The sequence below is a fragment of the Nannospalax galili genome, unplaced genomic scaffold (assembly GCF_000622305.1).
Source record: "Nannospalax galili isolate Female #2095 unplaced genomic scaffold, S.galili_v1.0 scaffold209, whole genome shotgun sequence".
Taxonomy (NCBI): Eukaryota; Metazoa; Chordata; class Mammalia; order Rodentia; family Spalacidae; genus Nannospalax; species Nannospalax galili.
In genome coordinates, this window is record NW_008360319.1 from 1,947,331 (window position 1) to 1,967,921 (window position 20,591).

The 20,591-nt window shown below is 43.5% G+C and overlaps 1 protein-coding gene across 3 annotated transcripts in view; it reads left to right on the forward strand.

Moving 5' to 3' along the window:
• The window catches only part of Sfmbt2 (Scm like with four mbt domains 2), a 229,799-nt gene that overhangs the window by 327 nt on the left and 208,881 nt on the right, over positions 1-20,591 (forward strand). Inside the window, exon 1 of one of the 3 annotated variants that reach the window (XM_029559692.1) lies at positions 245-388. The exons of the other annotated variants lie outside the window; for them this stretch is intronic. The gene's annotated coding sequence lies outside the window, so the exon portion shown is untranslated. Of the gene's footprint in view, positions 1-244; positions 389-20,591 lie in introns of those variants that run through there. 3 annotated transcript variants of the gene reach the window in all.

The following is a 20,591-nucleotide window of genomic DNA, read 5'->3' on the forward strand; positions in this document are numbered from 1 at the left end:
AAGGAAGCCCGACATAGCCCGGGGGTGGGGGTGGAGGTGGGGGTTGGGGAGGAAGGAGGGCAGAGAAACCAGAGAGAAAGGGCTGGAAGGAAACGTACAGCGAAGCCTCAAACTCCTGCGCTCGGGGTTGTCATTTTTTCCTTTTTTCTTTCTTTCTTTTCTGGTTCTTTTTGGCTTCCCTGGTCTCCGTCCCTGTTGACTCTCCCGGGTCTGCACAGCCCGGTCTTTCAGGAGTGTGTCAGGAGTTGCAAAGTGACCTCCTCCTCCGGGCGCAGCGGGTTCCCTCCCGCCACCCACCTTCCTCGTTTGTGCACTGGTTTTGGGGACGCTGCCGCCTCTGCAGCCGCCCCGGGTTCCCGCGTCTCCTCGGCACCCCGGTCTCCTTTCGGTGTGTATGTGGAGGTTTAGGGGGCAGGGGAGATGATGGTGTTGGGGGGTGGGGTTGGAGACCCAAAGGAAGGGGGTCCAAAATCGCGTAGACGTTTGGAATCGCCGGGTTGGAAACATTTGTCTGTGCAGCCAAATGTAATTGTCAGTAGTAGTTACGGAGCGAGCTCAGGCAAGGGCGGTCTTTTTGTTCATTTTTCACCCCCTGAAAGTAATACCCTGTCACTCGGGCTTTGGTGCTGTGGACTCTTATTCTGCCGCCTTTCGGAATCACTAGCCTGATTTGGAGTTAATTTTTTTAATGTGCGAGTGTGTGTGTGTGTGTGTGTGTGTGTGTGTGTGTGTGTGTATGTGTGTGTGTTGCTGAAATCTTCCCCCCAAAAGCAACGGGAGGAACTGCTAGATGTATTTGTTGATTTGGACCTGGGGCGGCTGGAGAGGATTCGGCTGGGAAGGGGGAGCTTTGGGGGTGGGAAGCGGTTGTTTCGCGGTGACCGGACACACGTCCTCAGTCCAGTCGGTACTTGTGTTTTCTTGGAAGCGCTACAGCAGCGGGGAAGGAGTCTTTAGACACCGTGCCAGTTCCAATATGGCGGGCTAAGGTGGCTTTAAAAACTGAAAATAAAGGTTTTGAGGTGGGAAAAAACCCAATCGAAGTGGCCACGCCTTGGTTTCGACACTCTTTGGTTACTCCAGGAGCTGCTGTAGCGAATTAAGTGGGAAAAAAGAGGGGGAACGAATCGCCCCAGTTTTTTCCGTGGTTTATCTGTATCAAGTCCATTGCTAGAGGCTCCAGGGTAGAAGGGTGCCTTGAGCCGGGACGAGGGCATCCGAGGCACCGCTACATTGTGTGCCTGTGGGTCCATGTGGATCCATGTCTGTGTGTACAGTCGCGAAGGTGTGTATTAAAGAGGACCCCCCCCCCCGCCAATGTGTGTGCGTGTCTCGGAACCAGACCCTGCTACGATCTGACGTGACAAACTGCTGACACGTGGTGCAAAATACATGAGGGCAGAGGGAATGATTAATTTCGGTTTTCCAGGAGACGAGTTGGCTCTCTCCGTCTTGAGTGTTGGATCCTGAGCAAGTAAAAGCCAAGAATAGGCGGGGCAAGGAGGTGCTTATTAAAAAGACTTAACTGTCCAGGGTGCCGGGTGCAATCCTGCTGCATGCAGTAGTCTGCGATTTTGTGTGCGCTGGGAGATTTTGTGTGCACGGGGAGATTTTGCATGTGTCACTGTTACCGAAGGGCTCTTGTTTCCGCTTGCTTCCTGAAAGGGTGGGAGGTTGGGGGCCAGGGCCCGGGCTTGCCGAAGGTGCGGGAGCAAGGATCTCCCCTCAAAAGGCGTGCGGGGTCCACCCTACGAGTTGCCAGGTTACTTGTTTTTTGTGTTCCAAGGAAGATGAAGGATGGAGCATGAATGCATTTGGGAAGAAATCGTCTCTTGCTCAGTTTGAGCACTCACGGGAGTGCTGCCTAGAGGGGCGCCCTCCAGCCTTGACCGACGCTCAGGCGGGGCTAGACTTGGGGAGTTCGAGCGCGGGTCGGTGGCGGGGCTGAGGTCTGAGGGGGCCTTGGGAGAGTCTAAGAGTGGAGTTAAAATCGGAGCCATTCTGGGCGTCCTTCGGAAAGCCTGCGAACCTGAGCCTGGAAAAGAGCCATCCAGAATGCAGGCTTGTAGACTGGCTGGGAACAGGGGTCCCCAACAGGGGTCGCCCGTGTCCAGGACGCAGCACTCTAGAAGAAGGTGCGCAGCTGTGCCCGCGGGAAAGACCCTGGGAGGAGGGTGGGCCGGAGCCACGCGGAGGTCGCTCGTGGTCTCCGGTGAGGGCAGGTCGGGGGGGACCTTCTGCCGGCGAATCTGACAGCGCAGCGGCCGAGGGTAGGAGGAGGTTTTAAACCACCCGGTTAAAAATTGCAGCATCCTGGTCACCGGGCGTTTGCAGGGACCCAGAGGGGGATTTTACTGGGTCACTTAGAAGCCGCGAAGTCAGGGCCCCCCCCCCGGGTGTCCGATAGGTGCGAGGTTGGGGCTTAGAGCCCTTGGAGGTCTTTCCTTCCCACCTCAGCGGTGAGCGACACGCGGGCTGGAGGGGTTCATCCTCTGGTGAGCGCGCGGCGCGTTCCCGGTACTCTCGACTGCGCTTAGGCGCGTCCTCGGGGAGCACCCGTGGGCTCCGTGGGGTGGGGACCAGCCTGGAATGGCTCTGCGTTTGCGACCTGAAGTTTCAGCCACCGTCCCCTCTCCTGGTCCTCTTGACTCCGCGGCGGATGATGAGGTCGCAGTTCGTCGGTCCTAACGTTTCGAAGAAACCCACTTTTTTTTTTTTTTTCAGCAGTGGAAGCTAATGTTCGGTTAATTGCAACGAGCATTCCACAGGATTGTCGCAGGGCCCAAGTTTTCCTTTTTTGTGCGCAGAAGAGCTGAGGCAGTGCTCCCAGGGGACTTGGAGCACCCCAGCGGCTGGCTTGTGGGGATCTTTGCTCATAAAAATACGAGGGAGATCTCCAGGGATGCAGATGGTGGACATGTGAAGAGAGATGGTCACTGTCACCGGTGCTCATCTTTGATGTCATTTGCAGATACCGTCGGGAATTCTGGGAAGTTTGGGAACCCGGTATCACTTTGGGAATTTTCCAGGTCTTTAGGACTGGAGGGGTTGGGTGGGAGTCCTTGAAGGACAAGCTGACACTCATTGACCTGCTGTTTAGTTCTTTGATTTCTCCTCTCTTGTTAGCTCTGTATATTGCCGCCTTGTGCCTGGCTAGGCTGGGTTTATGACACTAGAAGGGAGGGTCTTGGGAATCACTGTCTAGGGTAGAGCCACAGCCTCCTGGTGGGAAGCCATGTTGGACATGGGCCTGCTTCCCTTGGCTCCAAACCCCTTGCCTACCACTGTCACCCCACTACCCTGGCCCCACAGTCGAAGGATCTGGGGGATCCACTGGCTTTCCTATACCAAGTGAATGGATTCAGATTCCATCAAATCTGAGAAAAAAAATGAAAACTGGTTGAGCCTTAATTCCGGATAGTGAAGCTAGCTGGTGATGGGGAGTAGGAAATCGAGAAGTATTGGTGGACTGAAGGCTCCCTTCAGTGTTTCATTGGTCCTCACTGCCTCCTCCAAGCCAAAAGAGGTACTGTCACAGATCTGCACCAAGCTGCCTGCCTGCAAGAAGGCAGAAAAAAAATGTGTGCACACCCTAAACCCTTTAGGTTCACATCAGAGTTTTACACCCAGCAAGACTCAGCCTTAGGCCAGTGTCAAACAGTGAGAGTAGGGTTGGGGATCTGGGCATCCAGTTAGGGAAAAGAGCCAACAACCACCCTGTTTGAACGAGCCTTGTTCTGTAAATGCTGGCCCAGATCCTTTTATGTGACAAATTGAAGGTTTTCCATCTTGCACCATGAACCGCACACAATCAATCTTGCTGGGAGATGCATTTTGCTAATGATGGGAGTAATTGATCAGAGGATTTTAACTGTAAATGTGTTCTTGCAGAGATATAGGCCACATTAAAAAAAAAAGTTTTTTCCTAGGTATAAATGATTCTCAACATAACAAACAAGTAAAAAAAAGGCCAGAAGTTTCCTGACCCATTGCGTCATTTCTTTTTCTTTTGTCAATCAAGCTTTGCGGAGAATCTGTCCATCAAATCCCCTTTCTGCTCACTGTAGCTGAGGTGACATTTAAATTTTTTTCCTGTTCTTCATGCCAAACCCCAAAGAATTCTGGGAAGAAATAGGAAGTGCCAGGAACATTGCTCTGCGTTGAGCCTCGGTGCTTAGGACTCAGTTTACTTAACACAGAATGCTTTAAAAATATTTTTTATTGAATCTTTGAGAACTTCATACACTGATATTTTGTATTTAATTACCCTCCCCCATCTCTTAGATCTGTCCCCTCCCCACAAAGTCATGTCCTTTTTTAAAAAAAAGTTTCCAGCTTGTGTTTCCCAAATATTCTTGGATGTGGGTCCATCCTCTAGAATGTGGTTACAGAACTTTAAAAAAAAAAAAAAAAGTGTAATTTTTTTTGGTCATTTTGAGACAGGATATCCCTGTAGCCCCAGCTGGCTTGGAACTGCTATGTAGAGGCTGGCCTCTGTCTCCTGAGTGCTGGGATTTAAAGGCATGTACTACCAAGTCCCGCTCCAAAAAAAAAAAAAAATTGTAGTTTTTTTTTAATATGTTTTGCCTGCATGTAAGTGTACATCATGCATGCAGTGTCTGCAGAGGGCAGAAGAGGGCATCAAATCTCCTGGAACTAGAGTTACTGATGGTTGCTAGCTGCCATGTGGGTGCTGGGAACGAACATAGGTCTTCAGGAATCACAGCGAGTGCTCTTAACAGCTGTGCCGTGTTTCCAGCAAGGCTTCTGAATGTTAAGGAGCCCATGCTATGAAGATTCAGACTTTCTAGGGCCTTTGTTTAAGTCTATGAGTTTGTATGGGAGTATCAGAGTAAAAATGTTTTTTTAAAAAATAACTTGAACTAAAAGGTCTACTAGCTGGGCGTGGTAGTGGTCGCCTTTAATCCCAGAACTTGGGAGGCAGAGGCAGGTGGATCTTTGTGAGTTCGAGGCCAGCCTGGCTTACATACCAAGTTCCAGGCCAGCTGGGGCTACAGGGAGACCCTGTCTCAAAAAGACCAAAAACAAACAAACAAAAAGGTCTGCTGTAGGGTTTAGATGCCCTGCAATTCAGTATAATAAGTTTGGACAACATCTCTCTCTCTTTGTGTTTCAGGATTTGGAATTTTCTAGTGTTCAGGTAACAGTGTTGGGGTCATAAGGAAGAGTATCTTGTCCTAAAGTGAGACTCATAAAGGTTTCTGTACCAAAATTATAGATTTGTAATTCAAAATACATTTTGTAGCCACCACTCCCAACTAATCTTATATCTACACTGTCTCAGCAACTGAAATAGAAAACAAATAGAAACAAAAATTTAGGGAAATTATACTTGCACAACAAACCAGGTCAACCTGTGCTTTTACTTTGGTAGGCCAGGAATGTAGCCTTAACTTGTCTGTAGGGAAGATTGTTGATAGGGGGAGCAGGGAGAATCAAGAGGCCTGGCTTCTATTTGCAGAAATGGTTCTGTGCAGCTGTGTGACCTGGGATGAAGGTAGTTATCTTTCTGAGTCTCAACTTTCTTGTCTACAAAAGGACCCTGTATGGTATTCTCACCCAGTGATGTCTGTGTTTCCATCAGGGGCCCAAGACAAACAGGAAACAAACACATTGATGTAGTCTGTCTATACTGACATGATAAGTGATGCTTCAGATTCATGTACCCAAAGTAAAATGAAAACATGATGGGCCAGGTGTGGTGGTGCACACCTTTAGTCCCAGCACTCTTGGGGCAGAGACAGGCAGATCTCTGTGAGATGGAGGCCAGTCTGGTCTACATAGTAAGTTCCAGGTCAGCTGGGGCTACAGGGAGACCCTGTTTCAAAAACAAAACAAACAAGAGTCAAACAAAAACAAAACAAAACAAAAACCAAACCAAAAATACATGACTAGCCTTAGGTGACAGTTGTGTGACATAAGGTCAGAGAGCAGCTGGTGAGTTGTAGTTAATTCATCCTACAGAAGTAAAGTTCTGTTAGCTCACTAATGTAAGCTGCAGGAGGCCATGTTTTGTTTGTACTGGAAAAGATGAGAGAGAGAGAGAGAGAGAAAGAGAGAGAGAGAGAGAGAGAGAGAGAGAGAGAACAAGCTGAGGCTATTCAGGTGTAACCTTCATAAATTACCCCAGTAATACACATACTAGGTTTTATGAGCTTCTCTTTGAAGTCATGAAGAAATGCCTAATTTGATTTTGCTCTCCTAATTCCTAGCTCTAGGAAGGACTTTTCTAGAAAGCAATGTGTATTCATTCCACTATTCCAGACAAGCCAGAGAGAGGTGTTTGGGCCATCTTGGCTAGTATCTGCAGTGTAGTTCCATTGATTGGGGTCTGCTGGTGACTAGTGAGCGAGCATCCACTGGGAGACTCAAGGCTTCCTATCCTCAGTCTTTGAGTTGGGTCACTGGGCAGTCCTTCCTCTCTTTGTAGGACTGGAACAATTCTTAGGAGAAATAATTTCGGCTAAAGCAAGTGTTGGCTATGTTTAAGTCAGTATAAACAAGATATTTAACATACAGGATTGTGTATTATAAATAGACTCTGGATGGAACTTTGAGAATAACAAGGAATGTTGCATGATTCATACAAGGGTATCAAAATTTACCAGGATAGGTTTTGTATTGTCTGTTTTGAGACAATTTGTATGTTCTATTTGTATGTTCTGAGAAAAAGCTAATGTCTCACTGCCCCTCTAGCTGGCCAGGAGTGAACTGTTGAAAGTGATGTAACTGTACACTGGTGGTTAAGTGATACATTAAACGACACTTTGGTTAATCAGACTTCTCATCACTGTGGCAAAATACCCAACACAAACAATCCAAGGGGAGAAGGATATAATTTAGTTACTGTTTGAGAAGTTCCAATAATAGTCTTTGGCTGTGTTGATTTGGGGTTTGTTCTATGACAAAACTTTATAGTGGTGGGAGCATGGTGTAAAGTCTGCTCACCTGATGGTGGATAAGAAGGAGACAGAGGGAGAGAGAGAGGAAGAGAGAGATGGGGAGAGAGAGAGAGAGGAAGAGAGAGAGAGAGATGGGGAGAGAGAGAGAGGAAGAGAGAGAGAGAGAGAGAGAGAGAGAGAGAGAGAGAGAGAGAGGGAGGAAAAAAGACCCGGGAGAGACACAAGCCCCACACACACACCCACACACACACACCCACAGCGAAACCTGGGCAAGACACAGGCCCCACAAACATGCCCTCACAAACATGCCCTCAGTGACCTACTTATTTTCTCTGGCTAAGCTTCATCTTCCAAAGTTTCCAGAGCCCAAATACCCCTGGCAGTTGGGGACCAACCCTTCATTATGTGAGTCTGTGGGGAAAACAGTTCATATCCAAACCACAGCAACCTCCGTAGGTTTTCCTGCATGTGATAAAATGGATGTTTTCAACACTGATTGAAGAAAGAATCCTTTGTGTTTTTCTGATTCACTTTTTGATTCTGATTTTCTGAAAGAAGCAGAAATGATACATTTTGGTAGATAACTGGACTTACCGTTAAAGCATCTGATGAGTTCTGTAAAGTAGGGAAATTATCAGCCTAATGGAGTGCCAGGGGGCCCTTGGTAGGGATTTAAACATTATTATTATTATTATCATCATCATCATCATCGTCATTATTGATACGTATGTGTATACACATGTGTCATGGGGAAGTCAGAGGACAACTTTTAGGAGTTGCTTCTCTCTACTGTAGGTTTGGGGGATCGAACTCAGGTCATTAGACTTGTGCTACAAGTTCTTTTGCCTGCTGAGCCATCTCATCAGCCCAGATTAAGAAAAAAATACTAATTCTTCTATGAAAGAAAAACTTTATTTCATTTATTTTTATTTGGTTTTGGCCAAACTTTTTCTTTAGTATCCTGTAGCTGTTTAATACAAACTTAAGTGGTCTTAATGGGGGAAGGAAGAGTTCTTGCAGATTACCAGGAAAATGTCTGAAAAGCAGAATCTGGTCATTGTGATCCATTTGCTTTTTGTACTGTTCAGGTACACAGGTGACCTCTCTTTATTTAAGATGGGCAAGATTTTTATCTGGGAATTTTTTTCCTGCAGTTTTATTGGATGAGAAAAAGACATATATTAAACTGTACCTTGTCTGTTTCCTGTTAAATGTAGTCATTTTTTCTTTCCCCCATGTTTAATCAAAGCTCATACATGGTCAGGCATGGTAGTGTCCGCCTTTAATCAGAGCACTTGGGAGGCAGAGGCAGGGAGATCTCTTTTGGTTCAAAGCCAGCCTGGTCTACATAGTGAGTTCCAGGTCAGCTAGGGGCACATACAGAAACCCTTTCTCAAGAAACAAAAAGCAACCAAACAAACAAAACACCCAACCCCCCCAAACTGCCACCACCTCTACCACCAAAACCCCAAAACCTAAAAAACTGAGTTGCATTACAGGAGCCTGAAATAAGAGTGCAGACTTCTACGAATCTCCTCTGAGTATAGTTGAAATGGGCACAAGGTCATTTTAACAGAGAACATCCAGATCCGAAGGTTGAGAGATTAACCAGTGAGTGGATTTAATCTGCATGGTAACAGCCACTGATTCAAACACCACCAGTCTGCCAACTACACTTCCTACTGCTTTGTATTTTTATTAATTTTTAAAGAAGATTTATTTTATTTTTATTTATGTGTGTGTGTCCATGGAGGCCAGAAGAGAGTTTCAGATCCCCTGAAACTGTAGTTACAGGCAGTTATGCACAGTCTGATGTGGGTGCTGAGAAATACGACTAGAGTCTTCTGAAAGAGCAGCATCTGAGCCATCTCTCCAACCCCTATTACCTTGTATTTATATTTTGCCTTTTGTTTTGTTTTTTGAGACAGGGTGGGTATCACAATGTAGCACAGGCTGGCCTCCAATTCTGGACACCTGTTGCCTCAGCCTCCCATATGCTGGGAAGACAGGTGTGAGCCACCACACCAGCTGCCATATTTCATCATTTTAGTGAGAGTTCTTTTAATGTGTGTATGTGTGCAGGCACGTTCCTGTGTATGAAGGTGCACATATGTGTCTATGTGTGTGGAGGCTAGAAGACGATTTTGGGTGTCATTCCTCAGGTGCTACCTGCCTTGTTTTTAAGATCATCTCTCACTGCCCTGGAAGGGGTTAGAGGAGGCTGGCGGGCCAACAGGCTCCAAGGATCTGCCGGTTTCTAGATCTTTAGTTCTGAGATGACAAGAGTGTGCCTCCACACCGGACTTTTTATAGTGAATTCTGGGGACTCAGGCCTTCTTCACACTTGCACGGAAGCAGTTTATGGATGACTATCTCCCCACCGCCTTCAGTATGTTAAGTAACTTTATAGAAATTTTATCGGCAGAGCTTTAAATGTCTGCTTGTTTTTCCATTATGGATGTCTGTTCCCAGAGCTTCACTGAATTTCAAGCCTTTGATAAAGGCTTTTAACCCCTGTTTCACACAAGAGGAGACTGAGGTCTTAAAGACCTCAAGTGAGTTGTTGAGAATGATCTATCCAGAAAGAGAGAGAGCTGGGATCTGAATCTTAGCATCTTATGGCTATTGATTGTCCACTGTGTGTGACACTGTGCTAGTGCAATGAGTACTCTCTTAGTCTTTATAGGTGTGTGATGTTACATGTATTTTACTGATAAGGAAATTGGTGTTTGGAGACGTTCCACAGAGTTGACATGTAATTTTGAAATAGGGTAAGACTACAGAACTTTTTTTTGCTTGTAGTTTAGACATTTGAGAGACCAGAGTTCAAAGACACTTAAGTTAGTTTCAAAGGAAGTGAAAATATGCTTCTGTGTCCCTGGGTTAGAATATGGTTTATTGTCACATGAACTGACTGCTAAAATTGGACAAGTACTCACTTTCTAAAGTTTTCATCTTGATTAGAAAATAATTGGCATTCACACAAACCATTTTTCTCCTCCACTAAGGAATATTTTCATTTTAGAAATCTTCATGTTTCAAGTGAAAGAGACTCTGGAAGAGGGAGCAGAGGTGAATGTGGCCTTAAACAGAATCATCTTTTAGCTTCGTCTTTAGGTTAGGGTCTTTTAACTGGATTACTTCCTTCTCTCTCATAGACAAAACCCATGCTGTCTCCCTGTAGCCCTGGCTGGTTCGGAACTCATTATGTAGACCAGGCTGGCCTAGATCTCGCAGAGATCGCTTGTTTCTGCCTCTGGGGTGCTGGGGTTAAAAGCAGGCGCCACCATCCCCGGCTTCCAACATGCTGCTTCTTATGTGCTCCACATGCCAAGCGAGGCCTTCGCATTTTATTCACGCCCTGTCATTTTCTCAAGGCCAAACTCACATCAGCCTCTTCTACACAAGCTTTTTGATTCATCTCAGACCACACTGCATATTCCCTTGTCTGAGTCCCTACTTTATTTTAGTGCATTCTGTGTTACTCCCTTTTACCATATCCACAAGAAAGGGAAGTAAGCAAGCACTCAGATTCTTTAGTGAGTTGGAGTGGGAGGTGAGATTTGAGGAGGCCTCTCGTTCTGCTGTTTTGCATCTCAGAGTCCTATCACAGTGGTAAAAAAAGTTCAGGATCTTACGCTGGTAAGTGATGAGTGATATTACTGTATAGTCTACCAGGTGGATCCAAACTACACTCTGTGGGTTGCTTGCAACCAAGGATAGATGTGAATGAGGCCCAACACTCAATCATAAACTAACTTAAAACATCTGAGGGTTTTTTGTTTCTTTGTAACTGGATTGCACTGTGAACTTTGTAGATGACATGCCCTGTTGCAACATCAAAAGGTGGTTCACACTTTATCTTCTGCAAAGTCCTCTATGTTTTCTAAGTTTTTTACTCATTAAAGTAACTTAGGGTATCTTTGTAATTTACAGTTTACTCAGTAAATTTTCCACACATTTAAATGGAATAATTTATTAAAATTTGATGTATGTTCAAATTTGTGGTTTAAAACACACACTTCAAAAGTACTGCATCCCCTAGTGTATGGAGTCCCATAGATGATGCAACTCTGCAGGCCTGTTTTGTGGTCATATTTTTCAGAGGATGCTTCCAGGACCAGTGCTTTTCATTATTGGGATTTTGGTTGACTGCATGAAGAAATATTCTCATGGTGTGTGTGTGTGTGTGTGTGTGTGTGTGTGTGTGTGTGTGTGTGTTTGCATGGTCACTGTGTGGCATGTGTGCTATATGTATGAGTGGGTGTGTGTACCTGTGTGTGTGGGTGTGTGTGTGTGTATGCTCATGCAAGTGGAGGCCAGAGGTTGAGTTCCCATTCTTCCTCAGTCACTCTCTATTTTAAGTTTTGGGATAGGGTCTCTTACCAAATCAGTTAGAACGGCTGCCCAGCATGCTCCAGGGATCTGCCTGTCTCCACCTCCCCAGTGCTGGGACTGCAGATTCATGCTGCCCCACCTGGCTTTTTGTGGGGGTGTGGGGATCTGAACTCAGATCCTCCTGCCTGCCTGGCAGGCCCTTTACTGACTGAGCTATCTCCCCAGGCTGAGGAAATGTTTTCCTATGTATTGTAAGCTTGGTTGGTGGCATCTGTCAAGCACTATTGCTATGCATCTGTCAGGCTTGAAGTCATCAATTCATAAAGTTTACCCAGAAAATTAGACACTGATTATTGGTATCCATGTATATCCAGTTTACAGAAGGCTTTTTGTAAGTTTCTTTACTTTTTGATTTCTCATGACTGAATAGCCAACACATGTGTCCAGTTTACCTAAATTGACTGATATGCATATGTATAATGTGTAATAGGCATAAATTGTTCACTCAGCTTTGTGACAACTTGGGCTGATGCTGCAATTTATTTTACTATTACTAGAAGGGAAATCCTGTATCTGGGGTTTATTCAGTGTGCCAGAACCAAGAAAGCCTTATCTGTGCTAACTCTAAAACTTAAGAGTCTTCTTTTCTCGAAGTACTAGCTATCAAGGTCTATTAAGAAGTAGGGATGCAGCTCCCTGTAGTGGGGAGGAGCTGGAAATGGGCTTGTCTGTTTTTTTTTTTTTTCCCCTTTTGCTTTTAAGCTTCTTTTATTTGACTCTATGACTAAGTTAAGTCCTGTGCTCAGCTAAGGCTGGTGTTTACCTTTGTGGCTTGGATATAAGTTTTTAGTACAAGACAGTCTACCTTGCTACTCTGTTAAAACTTTTGTGTACAGGCCTTGTCTCTTAATCCACAAACCTCAAATGCAAAGTGCTCTAAAATCAGAAACTTTTTGAGTCTTGAAGCTATGTATGCTGAGTCATGCTTACTCCTGCTTGCCTGTCAGCTCAATTCCTCCTCTTGTACGCAGTTCAGAGCCCCCTGACTAGGGAGTGGTGCTGCCCACAGTGAACTGGCTTTTCCCACACCTATTAACTTAAACAGTCCCTTTTTGAGACTTTCTTCCTAGGTGACCTAGATTGTGTGAAATTGATAATTAAAGCTAACCATCACAAAAGCTTATTTTTATAATTTATAATTAATTTTGTGTGTGGTGTGTGTGTGTGTGTACATGTTCATGTGTGTGCATTTATGTGTATGTGCACATGGAGGCCATAGGTCGAAATTGGGTGTCTTCCATACTCTGCTTTTTGAGACAAGATCTCTCACTGAACCTGGAGCTCACTGATTGAACTAGGATGGCTGGCCACTCAGTGTTGGCCGTACAGCCACCTACTGCCACACCTGGCTTTTTTTTTTTTTTTTTTTTTTTTTTTTTTTTTTTTTTTTTTTTAAATTTGTGCATTTCATGCAGAACATCTTGTTTTTATAGCCCCTTCCCCATTGGCCCCTTCCATAGCCCCCACCTGTCACTGGAATTCATACATTCTATCATTTGTCAAGTGAAGAGTCCTAGCATTTCAAGTTAGAGTCCTGAGATGTCCCTCAGTGCAAATTCATCCACTGGGGTCTAGTCAGCCTATCTAGAGTCCCTTCCTTAAGAAGATCAGCTCTTCCTCAACCAGCAGTAAGCAGCTGCCAATAATTCTTCAACCAAGTTTGGGCACTGCTCCCCATTTCCACAGTTCTGTGCTAGATTTTTGTCTGCTTGAGTTTGCGTGGGTCTTGTGCATACTGATACCATTTGAAGAGAACACTAATGCATTGCTCGATTCTCATCAATGAAGCTCCTCATGCAGCAGAGCGCCAGGAACACAAAAGGTCACAAATGGCCAAAGCATAGAGAGTAAGAGTCTGCAAAGTGTGGGTCCTCAGACAGGACTCCTATATTAAACTCCACCCACCCAGGGCTCAGGGACCACTGAAGAAGAGAGGGGCAGAAAGATTGGAAGAGCCAGGGAGGAGGCGTATGACCATAAGGAAATAGAGACCTACACGCTCCCGGGACCCTGCTCATATGAACCCACACCTGGCTTTTTTAAGTGGATGCTGGGGATGGAACTCAGGTCCTCATGCTTGCCCAGCAAGTGCTTTACCAACTGAACCATTTCTCTAGCTTCGAAATGCTCTTTCTTCTTACTTTGCACTAGACCCCCGTGAACAGCTGATTCTGCTCACCTCCTAGTTTATGTAACTTACACTGAGGGGTGTGTTAAGGAGGCACCACTGAACAGCATGAATTGGAGGACACAGAGTTACCGTGAGAGGTGGTGGCTGTCTCCAGCCCTGGTATTTTTCTCCTTGAATGCCTATTATCCTCAACATATCTTATTTCCTAGTATTGAGGTATGAATCCGATTGCAAAAAATTAGCATTTCTTATGCTGGGGCAGCAATTTGTGTCAGATTTCAATCTATTTAGAGTGAAAACCAATGAAGTCTGGTTGAAAAATGGAGAATAAATTGGTGTCCTAATCAAGGTAAGTCAAACTCGGAGGGGATGGCAGATGGCACCATTCCATGAACCTTCTGCCCTAGACAATCAGTCCATCTTATTTGATGATGGGAGGAGGCAGGACCTGTCTGTTCTTGGGAAGGCTGAGAGTTGACTGGTAAACCTTAGGAGGTACTTAGACATTATTAATAGAGTGATTCAAGTGACAAGGCGAATATAAATAAAAGGAAGCTCGCATTGATAATAGCATTTGGCACTTAACAAGGCTTTTCATCTTCAAAGCCGTTTACAGCTAGTCCCCTTCCTCCCAGTCTCCTATGATTCTGGGCTATTTTCACTTAGCTTGTTAGGGAGATGGAAGCTGATTTTCAGAGATCAAATTTTTGGTCAGAATTTGGTTGTGCTTCATTTCGATTCCTTTGAAATTTTCCATTTTGATGGGCCATCTTTGGAAAGGTCTCAGATTGGGTTTCCTGTGCTCATTTAGAAATTCTTAGTGTGTGGAATGAAGTAGTGTTCTCTGAGATTCATACATGCAGGATTTCCAAGGGCGGCAACCTCATGTCTGGAATTTCACAAACTTTTCATGTAGATCTGCACATTTTTAAAATTATTTTTTATTTTATGTGTATGAGTGTATTGCCTGCATGTATGTGTGTGCACCCATGTCATACAATGCCGCAGAGGTCAGAACGAGGCTTTGTATTCCCCTGGAACTGGAGTTAAGGACAGTTCATAGCCGCCATGTGGGTGATGGGAATTGAACCAGGGTCCTCTGCAAGAGCAGTCAGTGCTCTTAACCGCTGAGCTATCTCATTTTCTACCTAGGGAAAATTATCTCATTTTTTTTTCTGAATCATGGAACAAAACAAATAAATGCAAGAATGCAAACCTTTTTCTACCTAGGGAAAATTATCTCATTTTTTTTTTCTGAATCATGGAACAAAACAAATAAATGCAAGAATGCAAACCTGAAAGCATATTATTAAATAGGAAAAGTACAGATTTCTTATGTGTGTGTGTGTGTGTGTGTGTGTGTGTGTGTGTGCCCATGCACAAGTGTGTGCTTCCATGTGGAGGCCATAGATTGATGTTGGGTGTCTTCTTCATTTACTTTCCACCTAATTAATTAATAATTAGTGTTTGATATGGAGTCTGTCACTTAACCAGGTGGCTTGTAGATTGGCTGGACTGGCTATCCAGCACGCCCTAGGGATCCTCTGGTCCCTGACTCCCCAGCCCCAACACTAAGATTATAGGCACAGAGTGCTACATTCATCTTTTTATGTTGGGTGCTAGGGATTTGAACTCAGACCTCCAAACACTTGAGGCCTTGGACATCTCCCAGCTCCTAGAACGAGTACGGTTTCTTGAAGCACTTTAAGGTAGATATATTTGGAAGACCTAATAGTGGGATCACTTTAACTGTAGGGACCTCTTTGTGTGTTCTGAGGCTTTGAGAGCCTGCAGTGCTGAACACAGAAAAGAATAATGTTCAGTGCCAATGTAATGGCAATGTTACAGTATAAAATTTTACCTTTTTTTTTGCCTGAATTTGATAACTCTAGTTTCAGAATGATAGTTTAACGTTTATTGAGTCTGCTATGACAAAATCAAAATGGGACAGTTAGAACAAGCTCATAACTCAAAACTTGAAATTGGAATTAGTATACGCATATACTATATACACAGAGCCATACAAGAATAAATACATTAAAAGTAAAAGACACAAAAATTAAATAAAAATTGACAAAAATTAAAGACAATAAAGATGTAAAATAAAAGGAGAAATGAAGAAGATTCAGCGTTCGAATGAATGAAGAGTAGAATGAAAGATAAAATGAAGGTGAGGGAATTAGGGATAATTCCCTAAAGTACCCTAGAATTGCAGAAAATTAATTTTAGTCTTTTAAAATTTAAAAATATTTTATGTATATGAGTGTTTTGCCTACATGCACGTTTACGCATGCATGCAATGGATTGTACCTACCATATGTGTGCTGGGAACCGAATCCTAGAACCTCTATGAGAGCAGCCAGTGTTCTTAACTGAGCCATCATCTCTCCAGTCCCATTGATTGCAGTCTTAAAAGGAGTCACTGGGTGCATCCAAGTCACCACACCAGCTTTTTTTTTTTTTTAAACATAGGTGTTAGGGATCCCAGCTTAGGTCCCCATGCTTGGTAGTAGGACATTGCAGACTGAGGCATCTCCCCAGCCCCTGTGTTCTTTATTTTATATAGAGGAACTATCATTAGATGTTTGCTGACATCCTTACTTCCTTTAGATCTGGTGATTCCTGTTTTATATTCTCACAGATCTTTAGAATTTAAGTACCTTTATCAACACATTAAAGCAAACTGTAATTTTTTCAAACTAAAGGCAGCATTTGCACTGCGAATACTCTTTTCAGCAAAGATAATAAACTTAAATACATTACCTGTTACATATTATAGTAAGAATTACACAATCATGTTTCCTGTTCTCAAGGAATTATAATAACATGATGAGATGCTCCCTATGCAATGTTGGATGAGAAAAGGGTTAGAATTCTGAATTTTAATGAACTTAACAAAAATGTGCACAGAGAAACCCTTGGGAGATGGTGGAAATATGTAAAAGTGATTCTCCTTAAGTGTTAGGGTAAGAAGTGGTTTTAGTTTACTCCTTTATCTAATTTTGTTCCCCTGGGCTTCTGTCAAGACTGCAAACACACTTCATGTAGGAAAGAAAAAGCAAACATTATTAAACACCTGAATATGTGACATGCCATTTGTCAAAAGAATTATTTTTCAGCCACACAGGAGGTGACAAAGAAAGGCTCAGATGGTCTGGGATGATGGCTCAGTGGGGAAAGTGCTTGCCCTGCAAGCTTGAGAATTTAGGTTTAATCTCCAGCACCCATGTGAAAAGCTAGGTGTGCTTGTAATACCAGCATAGGTGAGGCAGAGACAGGTAGATAGATCCCTGGGTCTCCCTGGCCAGCCAGACTAGCTGAATCTACAACCCTGTGACACCCAAGAATGACCTGTGGCCTTCCACATGCATTACATGAACACGCAGCCCCCACGTCTGTGTGCAGCACACACACACACACACACACACACACACACACACACACACACGCGCGCGCACACACACAGGCTTGGAGTAGAATGACTCTTGCCCTTTTCAAGAGTGATGTGAGATTTGACGCTCATTTCCGTGCTTTTTTTTGCTTTTCTGTGTGTACTGTTATCTTTGAGTTCTATGTAAAACGACCAATGACCAATTTGGTGCATTTCAATCAACATCTCACTTCACTGTCCCACCTTTCTGCAGTGCCTGGTGAGGCACAAACGAATACAGAGTTCAATCACTGTGGAGTCATAAAGACTTCGTCAAATCTCCCTTCCCCATTGGTAAGTGCCACTGACACCCTGGATACCTGATTTATGAACATGAACACCCACAGACTTTATTTTTCCTTTCCTGGAGAAACTTTGTGCGCCAAGTGACATTTTTTTTAACTGGGAAAACTTTCTTGGATTTACAAATAAACAAGAAAAAGAAGTAATCTTAGTGTGACACATATAACTTACTTTCCACGATTGGTTCCCCTTTAACACTATACTGTCATGAAAGTCCAGCATCTTTGGTAACAGTCTAGTTTAGTAGAAAGTTTGCCATGTGTTACTAGTCAAAAAGTAGAGGAAAAGGAAGTCTTTTGAAGTTTCTTAGACTTTAATATCCCCATGTTCTCTCTTAACAAACTTGACATTTTTAAATTAAATTAAAAGTTTTAAGAGAGCCAGGAATTGGTGGTGAAATGCAGTGGTCTAGCTGGGGTATCTAGTCAAGCAGCTGTTAGACTTCTGTGGATATTTAAGTTTCTTTCTTTGTGTGTGTGTGTGTGTGTGTGTGTGTGTGTGAACATATGTGCATGTGCATGCACATGTGTGTACATGGGCATGGAGGCCAGTCAGCCTTGAATGTCCTTCCTCAGCTGCCATCTACCTTGCTTTTTGGTTTGTTTATTTACTTGAGAGGTTTTTTTATCACCCATGGTTAGGATACTATGTGGTTGAACCCATGGTTATTCAGTGCTTTGGGGTTCTTTTTTGGTTTTCTGAGTTCACGGTTGCTTGGTTGCTGAGTCTCTCTTTATTTGTTTATTTTTTTCAGGATCAAGGTGGGTGCTTTTACAGCGGGTCCTATTTTTGATTCCTTTTCTGGAAATTCTTTCCTGGGTTCTTTGCTTTGCATACTTATGCCTACAATGAAACCAGCATGTTCAAGTCACCATGATATATTTCTCCTATCCCAACATCACATAATTTTCTAATTTGCCTACCAGGAAATATCCAGATCCAGCCACAATTGATGCTAATAGGCTGATTGACATCAAATCTCGTGCACAGAGAATGTTTTCAGTGTGGAATTCCTAGGAGCTTAAAAGGCTTCTTAGCTCCTGAGATGAGTGGAGTCTAAGCTCCGCCCCACCCCGCATCCACCTCACTTTGTTTTTGCGGTAGATTCTCTCTCTGACCAGGAGCTCACCCAGTAGGGTAGACTGGCTGGTAAGCAAGCCCCAAGGATCTGCCTGTCTCCACCTCTGCAGTGCTGGGATTACATGTGCCACATGCCTGGCTTTTCTTTTTAAGCATGGGTTATGAGGATCAAAGTCAGATCCTCATGCTTACAAAGGAAGCACTTTTCAACTGAGCTGTTGCCCCATCCCCTGGAGTTAAGCCCTGTGGTTCGCATCTATAGTCACAGCACTTGGGAGGTGAAGGGAGGAGTGTCTGGAGTTCAAGGTTATTTTTGGCTACATAGTTCCAAACTAACCCGGGCTACCTGAGACCCTGTCTCAAACCTCCTTTCTATCCCCCAAAATGCTAGAGTTAAAATTTAGATATTTAAAAGAAAGTTTAGAAACTTAGTTATGCTAGCTATATTTCCTGTGCTTAGTAGCCTCGTGGGGTTGGTGGATGCCATGTCGGACCAGGCAGGTATAGGAAGTTTCTTGCAATAGTTTTTGTCTAGAGCCATTCAAAAACTGCTAATACCATCCCAATAATTTCAGACGAGTTTTCTAATAATAGCTAATGAGTGCTCTTCACTCATTTTCTCCCTGACAGGACTTTGTTTAGCCTGTGCTGGAATTAGTTGTATTCTGTAAGTATACTCCAAATAAAGGAAAGAGGCTTAATAAGGCTGAGAGGGGAGAAGACTTATTGTATTAATTGTGGCTCATATAAAAGGATAATCTGATGGAGAAAATATACAATTAATAAGAAAAAAGCATCATAGATCCATAGCATTTTAGAGTTGAAAAGGATCTTTGCATGTAACCAAATCTTATTTAACTTTTGAGAAATTTGAGGAACAGAAAGGTTAATTTATGTCACACTTTTAGATAGGGCCTTAGTTACCCCCTATTCTTCAAGTTAATGTCTCTTTTCATTGCTTAAGGCAGCTTCAGTGAGAAGTTCTAGTACTATAATTCTGTTGTTCATCAGCGTTGGAAAGAAGAGGAAACTATCATAGTGCAATGCGTTTTAGATAAAAATCATGTAGTGTACTGTACAAAACAGGAAGTTACCCTTTAAAAGGCCAGCTTGCTGAACCTTCTTTATATAGCTTTAGGAAAAAAATTCTGCTGCAATTAATAGACACTTTTGCCTTTGGTTTTGAAACTATATAGAGAGAGTATATTTAAAATAGGGATAAAAAGGGGATGTGAAAGTCAGTCAGTAGTAGAGTGTTTACAGATGAGAGTGCACTCAATTCCCAGCAAAACACATCACACACACACACACACACACACACACACACACACACAGAATGAAAAGGAAGTATGCTTCCTTTTAAAAATAGCCATATTTTTGTGGGTTGGAGGTAAGAGTATTGTTGTTAGGAGAGGGATTTGGCTTTTAAAATATCCCGTTCTGGGGGTTGGAAAGATGGCTCGGCAGTTAAGAACACTGACTGCTCTTGCAGAAGACCTGGTTTCAATCCCAGCACCCACATGGCAGCTGACAACTGTCCATAACTCCAGTTCCAGAGGATCCAAGAGTCTCTTCCGACCTCTGCAGGCATTGCACGACAAGGGTGCACTTACCTACATGCAGGCAATACACACATACACATAAAATAAAAATAATTAATAAAATATTTTTTTAAAAATATCCTGTTATTAGCCAGTCATGGTGGTGTGTGCCTGTGATGCTAGGCAGGTTGAGGCCAGAGATCAGGAGTCTGAGGCTCATCTGGGTTCTATGAGATCATGTTTAAAAAGCAACAAGCAAAAAAAAAAAAAAAGTTAAGGTGTGTGTGTGTGTGTGTGTGTGTGTGTGTGTGTTTGTATGTGTGTATTTTATTTTTATTTTTGGTGAAGAGCTGGGGTGAAATCCACAGACTCACATAAGCTAAGCAAGCACTTTATCACCAAACTTCTTCCAGGCTAAAATCTCCTGTCTTTATTTTGCTAAGCTTAATGGATCATTTGTCGCCAGGAAGACTTGACCCCTCCCTTCCCATTTAAAGTAAAATAGATTTTACAAAAAGGAAAGTAAATAGGAATGTCTGTAAAGCAGTATGTCATTCTTATATTTAATAGGCTTCCCCCAGAATTATCTATTTCCATGAGTTACATTAGTGGGCGAGAGCCAGCTGAAAAGTGATTTATTTTAGCTTCCGTGGCTACATGCTGTGAGAAGATTGTATTGGTTAGAATTGTTTCTACTGTGTTCTGTTGATTATACCTTTCAAATACTTCTGAAACATGTGTCCTTTGTTCCTGCTGTACTGTATTAGTTCCAACGCTCATCGCCT